At 48.4% G+C, this 10,359-nt stretch overlaps 1 long non-coding RNA gene across 2 annotated transcripts; it reads right to left on the reverse strand.

Moving 5' to 3' along the window:
* Positions 1-1,834: 1,834 nt before the first annotated feature.
* On the reverse strand, positions 1,835-4,554 carry LOC106022555. 2 transcript variants are annotated; one of them, XR_001197508.3, is made up of 3 exons: positions 3,874-4,416; positions 2,588-3,764; positions 1,835-2,465 (listed from the first exon to the last, which is right to left on the reverse strand). It is a non-coding gene; the product is annotated as an uncharacterized LOC106022555 (long non-coding RNA). The 2 variants fall into 2 exon arrangements; XR_005876207.1 differs by lacking the exons at positions 1,835-2,465; positions 3,874-4,416 and adding an exon at positions 4,464-4,554 and having other exon boundaries at positions 3,261-3,764.
* Positions 4,555-10,359: the final 5,805 nt, after the last annotated feature.

Below are 10,359 nucleotides of genomic sequence, written 5' to 3' on the forward strand. Positions count from 1 at the left end.
CTGTAGCTGTCACTAGAAACTGGGAGGAGGGTCCCAATTTCCTTTGTGCTCCCCAAACAGCAGCTCCAAAGATGAGCTTGCTTAGCTTCAAACTGTGTTCGGGGTCCCTGAAGAATAGGATGGGAGACCCCTGGCTGTTGTCCTCTGTCTAGTGCAGGTCCGCATTACGATTCCCAGCACACTGGTATCGCAACTCTCTAACACTGTATGGTTTTGCAACCCGCTTCCTTCTTCAAAAAGAACTGAAAGAAAGATCCAACGATTTGCATATCCCGGTTAGTACTTTTCCACGAGTGTGGTTGAAGGGACTTGGGATGAAAACTGCTCCCACATCCCTCCTTCCCTCACTTTGCCACTAATCTCTGGCAATCAGTCCCGGGGTGGCCTCAGCTAAGGCTTGGAACTGCAGCTCCCAGGAGCTGTGCAGGCAGGTTCTTTGCTTACTAGGCCAAGAGTCCACATCCTGGGCCAAGATGCCCCTGGGCCATTCCCACACACATGCAACAACAATAGGCTGCCAAGGCCCACCCAGCACACGCCCTCAGATGCTGGAGCCCCCTCCCTGGAAGGAGGACAAGAGAGAGAACCTACAGGGCCTGGCATCCAGCCGCACTGGGTCCACACCCTCAGCATAGCCACGGGGCGAAACCGTTCCTAGAATGAAGGGATGAGCACCTCACATCTCATGAGGCCGGATCATTCCTGGTTGCCTCAGAAGTGATGGATGTTCGTGGCCCAGCCCCAGCCTCTCCCCTGCAAGCTGTCTCGTTCTGAGTCCATGAAATCCGTCTTTCTTAGAACTTCGAGGGTTTTTGGAAGCCCGTTCTACTTCACTGTGCCCCCTGTATTGCTAATAATGGTAACTCCTAACTTTAAGCTTGAAATACACCAGGCAGTTTGTAAACCTATGAGAGCAGTCTTTGGAGGCTGACATAATTATGGCTACCTCATACCGGAGAAATCTAAACGTCCAGGACATGGAGAGATCTACTCAAGGTCAATAACTACGGACAGACAGGAGTCAACCTAGACCTGAGGGACCCCAAAGCATGGAAACCTCTCTCATAGCCACCTAGAACTCTGTACTTGCCTGGAGCATTTATAAACGGCAATTCAGTTCCCATGCTCTAGAGCCTGCGCTGTCTCTCTAGGACCCCTTCCTCCTTTCCTGGTTAGCACCCTCCTCCTCCTCCTGGCTTTCCTGAGTCTACTGTGAACTTCCAACTTCCTCTTCTCACTCCGGGTGGTGCTTCTCTTGTGAAACTGTGTATTGTGCAAGGCTCCCTTTGATTAGATCACCCCTATACCACCCCCCCACCAAGAACTGAGAGTTCTAGAAGGCTTATCTATGCAAAGGTCCAGAGTGTGTCTGTAGATGATCAGTTAGTAGGCAGTGACTTACTGAAATCCATTTTCGTCCCCAGTCCAATGGAGGGCCCTCTGCGGGGGTGTCTATAAACACCAAAGACAACATGTGACCCCCACTTTTAAGGAAACAGTGAAGAAGCCAGCATACAGGCTCCACGTGGGGGTATATATCCCTACTCCCAGCCTTCAGGAAACGGACACAGGAGGATCAGGCGTTTAAAACCAGTGCGGACTACATAGCCAGACTCAGTCTCACCTGCACAGCCTGATGTCCTGAATTCCATCCCCAGAACCTTCATAAAGATGGAAGGAGAGAACCAACTCCACAAAGTTGCCCTTTGACCTCCACAATACACCATAGCACATAGACACACACACACACACACTCATGCACATGTGCACACCATAACAATAACAACAAATTAAGTCACTGTGTCCCTCTGAGTGCAGCTAAGTCACAAAAGGCTTATGAGTGAGAAAAGTCCAGAAATTTATTTCAAAGATGGGACTTGAAATAAATAAAGTTGGAAAGAGAAGCAGGGCGGGTTTGGAAAAGCAGCCCTGGCAAGAGAAATTACAAAGCGGTTTTCCCACATCCACGTGGAACAAGTCTTCAGAAATAATCCAGAGAGAGAAAACAGCTAGGCTGGTCCGGTATTTTATTGTTGGTTGTGGTTTCATCTGCCAGGTAGGCTCTTCCCATCAGAGTGGGCCCACGATATGGCTCAGCACGTAAAGGTGCTTGCTGCCAAGCGTGACAGCCTGAGTTTGAACCCCCCCCCCCCCAGGACACTTGGGGCAGAACCAGAGAAACAACTTTCACACTCTGCCCCCTGGCCTGCCTCCTTTACAACAACAACCTACTGTCTGCCAGGATGCCCAGGGGCCCGGAGGGGGGCACACTTGGCCCCCACAACCACCAGGGGGCAGAGCCGCTGTTCTGAAGCTCCAGTGCCAGGTACAGTCAGTGAGGAGAGGACGGTTCCCAGACCACTCCCCAAACCAGCCGGTGAGAGGGTGGTGAGGAGACCCCAGTCAACGAGGAGTCTTCTCAGCGTGAGCTGTCTTCAGAGTCAACCCGGAGGTTCGAAAAGTGCCTGTGAGGAGAATCCGGGTGAAGCTGGGAAACGGTTTTGAGAGACACCTCCCTGCAGCCAGACCCTAGGAACCGAGAGACCTTCCGAGCAGCAGGCCGGGCTTGGTCCTGCAGCGTACTCACCAGCCGCAGCCTGAGCGCTCTGCCTACGGCTTGGGGGTACGAATAGGAAATGCAAGCGAGCCAAAGACGGGTGTCGGCACAGCGAGCCTTCTCTAGACAAAGATCCCGCCACGGCAAAGAGGAATGCCAGTGGCTTTAGGAGCAAACACCTCTTGACAATCGTCCCATTGTGAAAGGGGGCATCCTTAAGTAACCTAAATGTACTGTTTGGACTGACTGTATATCAGCTAAGTAACAGGGTCCTACAGTCACCCGAGCTCAGGTTGAGACACACCTTGATACCCACTAACGAGAGGGAAGAACACATTTTAAAACCAGAGATCCGACTTCTACCTGTTCCTAGCTATCTGTTCAAATTTGATTAGATGAACCAACTTCGATGAGTTTTAGTGTCCTTGTCTGTGAAATAAGTTTAATCCCTGGAGTCCCTTCCGACTTTCAAATTCTGGAAAACACCCACAGCTATGGCCAAAAGGTCTGGGAGGCGTGGGCGACCATAGCAGGGCAGGGCAGGGCAGGGCAGGTGGGGGTGTCGGCGTTGGGGGCAGATAGGCCTCATGAAGAATTAGCCCTACGCATCTTGTTAATTGCCTCGGAGTACCCAGTCACAGCCACTGCGGCACGGCCCGCCCCACCCCCGCCTCCACGGCCCTGCCGCACACACCCACGGCTCTTCAGAGACTTCTGGAATCTCTATGGATCCCTTCACATCCGCATGTTTATTGCCCTTTACATCCGCAAATCTCTTTACATCAGCAACCCTGCCGCGCGACTATTAATCATCCCAATATTCCCTCCGCCTGCAAAAGGAATTGCGGGGTCCGGACTTATGAAGGTGAAACCCGCCTCGGATCCATTCAGTCGTCAGTAACTGAAGCTGATTAAGCGTCTAAGATGAGCAAGTCCCAGGAGGCGCACAGATACAACTAGTGCAGGCATCCTAAGAACTGCAGGGGTCTTCAAGAACTTCGCCCCCTTTGCAATTATGTCACCAGGAGGGGCTCAGTTAGAGGGTGACGGAAGACCTCGCCAGCTCGATGACGGAAGGGGCTGCAAAATGAACGGCCCCGCCCCCAGCCAGGAGAAATCGGCCTTCCCAAGGTCACTTATGTCCCAAGGGAAAACACCGACCCCAGAACGTGTCCGCAAAGCTCTGCACTGCACCACGGACGAGAATCTGAAATTCAAGTGTACCAAAGAGAGCGAGCGTTAGACCACGACTGCCATTGACTGCTTCCAGGATTTCCGGGCACAGACAGGGAAAATCGTGATCCCCAATCACCCACCCGAAACAGATGAGCCAGGCCCTACGCTTTGACTGCAGCCTCCACTAGCAGAGCCCCAGGGATGCGGGCGACCCGAGCCCCCGCCCGCCTCCGCTGGGTCCCGGTAGGAGGAGGGGAGCACGGCCCAGGGCACCGCAGGCCCGCGCGGGGGCGGAGCCGGGCAGGAGGCGGGGCGCCGCGGGAGTCCGGCTCCCAGCCCTTCCCCGCCCGCTGCGCCTTTCCAAATATGGGCCGAGCGGAAACGGCGGGCAGACGTCACGGCGCCGGGTGGGAGCCGCTGACGGGAGGCGCTGACGGCGCCTACGTGTCACCGTGGAAACCAAACAGTAAATAGAGGACTGGCGGGCTCCTGGCGCTGCCAGCCGGAGCGAGCTGACCTGGATGGAGCGAAGGACCGGAAACTGGGAAGGGCTAGGAGACACCTTGGCCTTGGCAGAGCGGGATGCGAGCGCCGAGAGGGTGCCGAGAGGGGGGTGTAGGGACGCCCAGAGCCCCGGGAGGTGCCTGGGAAGCCCGCAGAGAGGAGCCCTCCCACCCCTACCGAGCGTTTCATCAGCCTACAAGGTTGTTGTAGACTGGGTCTTCCTTACTAGCAGCTGAGCGCGCAGGCGTTGGGGACATTCAGGATTCCAGCGCTACCACTCCAGGAGGATGAAGTGCAGGCCACACTCTTTCTGCGCCCTAGACTGTCATTATGTGTAAAGTAAGCTTAATATCAAGACCTCCCACAGAGGGTATTTATGACGTAGTCTCACGTATCCCATATTGATCTGGACTTCATTGTGTAGCTGAGAAGTGACCTTGAACTTCTGATCCTTTCCCTCCACTTCCCAAAAGGTGAGAAAACAGGTATGAGCCACGGGCACCCTGTTCATACAGTTCTGGGGCTCGAACCCAGCGCTTCTTTCACTCTAGGCAAGCACTCTAGCAACCAAAGCACACCCCCAGCCCTGAGACGATTTTTAATAAAAAATGCACCTTTATTATTTTTATTTATGGGTCTGCGCACGTGTGTACAGATGGATGTGTGTGCTAAGACTCAGGTCCTCTGCAAGAGCAGTGTTCACCCACTGAGCCATCTCTCCAGTCTCGCCTCCTTTTAAAAAGAAGAAAAAAAGCCGTTTAGAGCACTGTGAGCCCAGGTGAGCTGGCTGCCTGTCCCTCAGAAACAGGAGAGAAGCTGAATTGTGCCACCAACACAACATACAGCCAGTGTCATGTTTTCCAGATTGTCCTTTAGTTTCAAAGCAAAAGATTTTAAAGAAATCTTCCATTTTAAAGAACACACTAAGAAGATAACATCATATAAAAATAATAAAGTGCTCACTACGATGCACATTTGCCAATAGCATGATACAATATTGCATTATTATGTGTGCTGATTTACAGTGACTGGTAAACACACACCAAACACACACCTTAAATTCTGGGAAGTAGAGGCAGGTGGATCTCTGTGAGTTGGAGACCAGCCTGGTCTACATAGTGAGTTCCAGGACAGCCAGAGCTGGTACACAGAGAAGCTTAGTCTTGAAAAAATAAAAATTAAAAAAAGGAAAAAAGCAAAATAAAAAAAAAACCAGGTGCTCATACACAGTAACAGAGCTACTGAAGTAACTCAGGTTTGTCTTCACGGTCACTGTGTTATATCAGTTTGTGTTTACCTGCTCTGTTTTCAGAAAAAAAATTCATGTTATTCATGCTGGTCTCAAAAGTGGTATGCATCCATTGATAGCCTTGAGCTATATTTCAGAGGTAAACCTCCTATGTCCACTTCCCAATTTGGGAGTTACAGGTGAGGACACCATACCAGCTACTTCATTTTAAATATGTCTTTGGTGTTTTTGTTTCTGTTTTTTGGTGGGATTTTTGTTTGCCTGCTTGTGTGTGTGTTGTGGGGTGACTAGGCATCGTGGCACATTCCTTTAATCTCAGCACTCAAGAGGCAGAAGCCATCAGATCTCCATGAGTTCAAGGCCAGTCTGGCCCAGGCCAGCCCAGACTAAACAATGAGACCCTTTCTCAAAAAAAAAAAAAAAAAACAACCAAAAAACAAAACATAAACGAGCAAAATTGGTGTAAGGGGCCAGCAGGATAGCTCAGCTGGTAAAGCTCTTGCAGGGCAAACCTGATGGCTTGTAGCTATGGAAGGAGAGAACTGACTCCCAAAAGTTGCCCCCAGACCTCCATACCACCATGATACAGTGTACAGAGGCATACACAAGTAAATAACTGGAAAATATAGAGGTCTCCCTGTCTCATCTCCCAGAGTACGTTCATTTATGTGTCTTGTGTGTATGTGAAGATCAGAGGACAGTTTGCAGAGCTCATTCCTTCTTTCCTTTGTGTGGGTCCTTGGGATTGAACTCAGGTTGCCAGGCTTGGCAGCAAACACTTTACTTGCTGTGACATCTCTCCAGCCAATCCCACCCCTAATGGTCGTAAAACACAGGCTCAGAGGAGTAGATCATATAACTAGAGTCGGATTCTAATGATCTGGTAATGTGGTTAAGCAATCTGGGCTTTTAGAGTCACAAAGTGTATATTCAAATCTCAAATCTGCTACATACCAGTGGTGAGCCCTTGGCCAATGACCTATTTCCTGGATCATATTCCACACCTGTGAAATGAAGAGACAAATACCAGTTTCATTGGATTGTTGTGTTGTGAGAACCAAATGAGGTGACCATTTGACAAGATAATGATTCTGTGTCTATCAAGTCCCAGTCGCTAAAGGCATACCTCTTAGCAGAGCAAGAAGGGTCCCTGGCCCAGAACTGAACCTGTACAGTATAAAGCAGAGCCTGGCACATAACAAGCTCATGTGAAACTTAACCCCGGGGCTACGGGTTCTATGCCAACCTTGTGCTCTGAATAAACCCTGCCAACTCATTTCATTTTCTGTTGGAGTGTGATGACTGCCTCCGTCTCCCTGGGTGGATCTTATGGGCATTGCAAACCTAACATGTCCCACGTGCAACCTAACTTCCGTATCCCCTAAACCCATGCTTCTTTCTCTGCCCAGAAAGTCACTCGGGGGAACCATAAGCCTACCTGTGTGTTAAGCTTGGTAAACCTAGACGTGAACTTAGACCCCTCCCCCCTCCCTCCCCACCCACATCCACTCCATCACCACGCCTGGGCAGTCCTTCCTCCTAATTACCGTTTGCTTTTGTTCCCTCTCCGGTCCCACCACCACTTCCTTCACTAAGCCTTCAAACAACTGAATTAACTGAATACCAGGCTCGTAGTAATCTGGCCACAGCTATCTCTTCTTGACCTACCTTTAGCTTACCCCATGCTGATGCTACAATATTGATATAAATGGTAGATCCCCACCCTCCCTCCACTTAGCTCCACCCATGCATTTTATTGCCTTAGCCTAGCAAAACCAAATTCATTGTTTTATGAGTCTGTGCTTTTAGAGTGGTCCAATGCCCTGAGTATCTCTACCCCATCCACCTCCAAAGCCCAACTCCGAGGTTACCTAGAGACTAAGTCTCTCTCTGGTAGAGAACCTCACTCCCCTTTCCCTTGCATCCCTGGAACCTGTTATTTCTAGTGTTACAATGTATTACAATGTGTGTGTTTATAAGTCTTTCCCTTTTGCTAAATTCCGAACTCTTTGAAAACACAGCTCTGTCTTGCTCACTTCTGAATCCAATGCATGATACGGAGTGGGCACCCAGAACCTTGTTATTCTATGGAATAAAGCCCCCATTTGTTTCTCTGACTGACTGCCATCTCCCGAGAAATCGTAATAACAACCAGCCCTTCTACCAGATTTCTGCGTGTCTCAGAGCTGTAATGAACCCTCTCCACAGCCAATATGCTTTGCTGAATGCTCATAGCAGCCTCAATAGGCGGGCACATTTACCATCTCCATTTTGTCACTGAGGAAACTGAGTACAAAACAGTTTGCCTAAGGTCAAGGAGCAGGATGTAGAACTAAGTCTATATTCTGGAACTCTTTACTGTGTTAGATCCAGTTCCTCAACTCCAGATTAACGTATTACTTTGTCCTGATAAATTTACCTGTGATGATAGTCATATGATTGGTTAAAAAGCCATCAAATAGATCATGTTTTTTCGGGACTGATCATAAATTATTCCCCAAAATAAACATGGCAACCTGAGCCCGGGCCACTTACATTCAGGATAAAGGTGCCTGCTGCTCTTTTTCCCAGACCTTTTAAACTGGGCCCTTTCCACACAGACTTACGGCTGATGTTTGTTCGTTTTGCAGTGCCAGGGAGTCAACAAGCTAGCAATCCCTGTCCCTCTACATCCTGAGCCTCGGTACTTGTTTCTAGAATGAAGTGTTTCTAAAGTAGCCAACAATTAGACACCTCCAGGTTCCCAGACTTCTAATCACCTGCCTTAACCAAACCCATGCACCAGGGGTGAACCTTAGAAAGGGTTTATGAAGCCGAGCTAGTGACCAACCAGCCTCCCTGGTACAATAGCCAGAACCCTTTCTGCTCTGTCTTCTCCAGTAGCAGGACAATGCTTTTTGGACAAAGGAAAGGTAGTTTAGCTTAGTCCATAAGTGCATGTGTGGAACCATGGAAATGGATTGTGTTGCCACTACACTGGTTTAGATTTCTGTTGATTTTTCCTGCATGCAAAGACAGTGGAACTGTATCCAACTGGCCCGTTCCAGAGACTCAAGCCATTCACCAGCATCTGGTATGTCTTATCCACCTGCTTCCTGTCAGGTCTGGATCTTCTCTTAGCTAATGATACTGATGCTGATAACGGGAATGGCTGAGCCTTACTCCCCTATCCTAAGGCAGACTAAATTATAGGTTGCATCCTCCAGCATACCAAATGAACTCAACCAGGCTTGTGTTATACTCTGAAAGCTTTATACCAAAGGGAAAATATTTTGATTGTCCTTAAAAGAGGATTGGAATGATTTGTCTCCATTCTGCAGTTAGCGTATTTGTTTAAGAAACAAAAACAAAACAAAACTAAACAGGGTCTTACTCGATAGCTCAGTCTGACCTGGAGCTCACGGTGCAGTCCATGTTGTGTCGTCTTGCTTCAGCCTGCCCAGTGCTGGAATCACAGCTGTGAGCCACCATTCTTAGAGCAAGCTTTTGAAACAAGTATGGGTGGACAAATGTGGGGTCAGAACAGCCGTGTGGCGTCGGTTCTCTCCTTCTACCTTTACGTGAGTTCCGGGGATCGTTTATCTGCTAAGCCATCTGGACAGTGTGCAATTTGCTATTGCTTCACTTTTATTTATTTTCCTTTTATTTTATGTGTATGTGTGTGCCCACCAAAGCCACAGGTGTTGGATCTCCCACCCATCCCAGAAGCAGGAGTTATAGACAGTTGTGAGCCACCCATTGTGGTTTCTGGGAATTGACTCTGGGTCCTCTGGAAGATATGCAAATGCTAACAGCTGAGCTCCCTCTCCAGCCTGGGAATTTGTATTTAATAATGGAACATGCTCTTCTACTCTGGAAGAAGTCTATGAAGTTAATCTTCACTCCTAAGTTCCAACTATACTCTGACATTTTATAATTTTCATCTGCATTCATTCATTCATTTTCATTCATTCCGTAACCCTAAGAGACACTGGGGACATCAAGATACACATGAGGCTTAGAGTTCAGTAGTGATGGATAAAACATTATTTTTAAGTAAAAGAAAACTTAGGGGGCTGGAGAGATGGCTCAGTGGTTAGGAGCATCTACTGCTCTTCCAGAGGACCCAGGTTCAATTCTCAGCACCCACAGGGCAGCTAACAACTGTTTATAACTTCAAGACCTGACACCCTAACACAGAGATATATGCAGGCAAAACACCAATGCACATAAAATAAAAAATAGATCAATTAAAAAAAAGATGTTGCAGCTAATGTAAACAAAGTAGAAATGAAAATCGGGATCATGAGAAAGTCATGTGGATAGAGTGTGTGCAGAATAAACCCGAGACAGAATGACCAGAGAAGGCATCCAGAAGGAGACTCACTTTGAGCTGAGCCCTGGATGTCAAGAAGTAGCTGACTGGGCAAGAAGCCTCCCAGAAGCACAAAAAAGCACCCTGTTGAAAGAATGAGTGCTAGATGTGTCCAGCATCAAGGAAGTCCTATGAACTGTGTGTCTATAGGGTATGGGGACTTGAGGAGAAATGAAGAAGAATCAAGGGTCAGCTCCTTAATGTTAATAGCAAACCGAGCACAATTTAAAGTGCCTGCTATTCAGCCTTCAGAGGTCACCCCATCCCTTAACCTGGGAGGAATTGCTTGCAATGAATTTTGTACAGTTTAAAGGTTGCTTTTGTTTTTGTTTCTGTTCTAGACATTGTTTCTTTTAGACAGTTAGAGACATCCAAACTTCCGATCATTTGCTTAGAGTAACAATCTTTTTTTTTTTTTTGCTGTGTCTTAGACTTTATCCTTTAATTCATCGTAGCATGATTGATTTACTTTCACTCACATATGGGAATTACTGTTGTTACAAAATAACCGTTACCGGA

This window comes from Mesocricetus auratus, unplaced genomic scaffold, assembly GCF_017639785.1.
Source record: "Mesocricetus auratus isolate SY011 unplaced genomic scaffold, BCM_Maur_2.0 Super-Scaffold_15014, whole genome shotgun sequence".
NCBI lineage: Eukaryota > Metazoa > Chordata > Mammalia > Rodentia > Cricetidae > Mesocricetus > Mesocricetus auratus.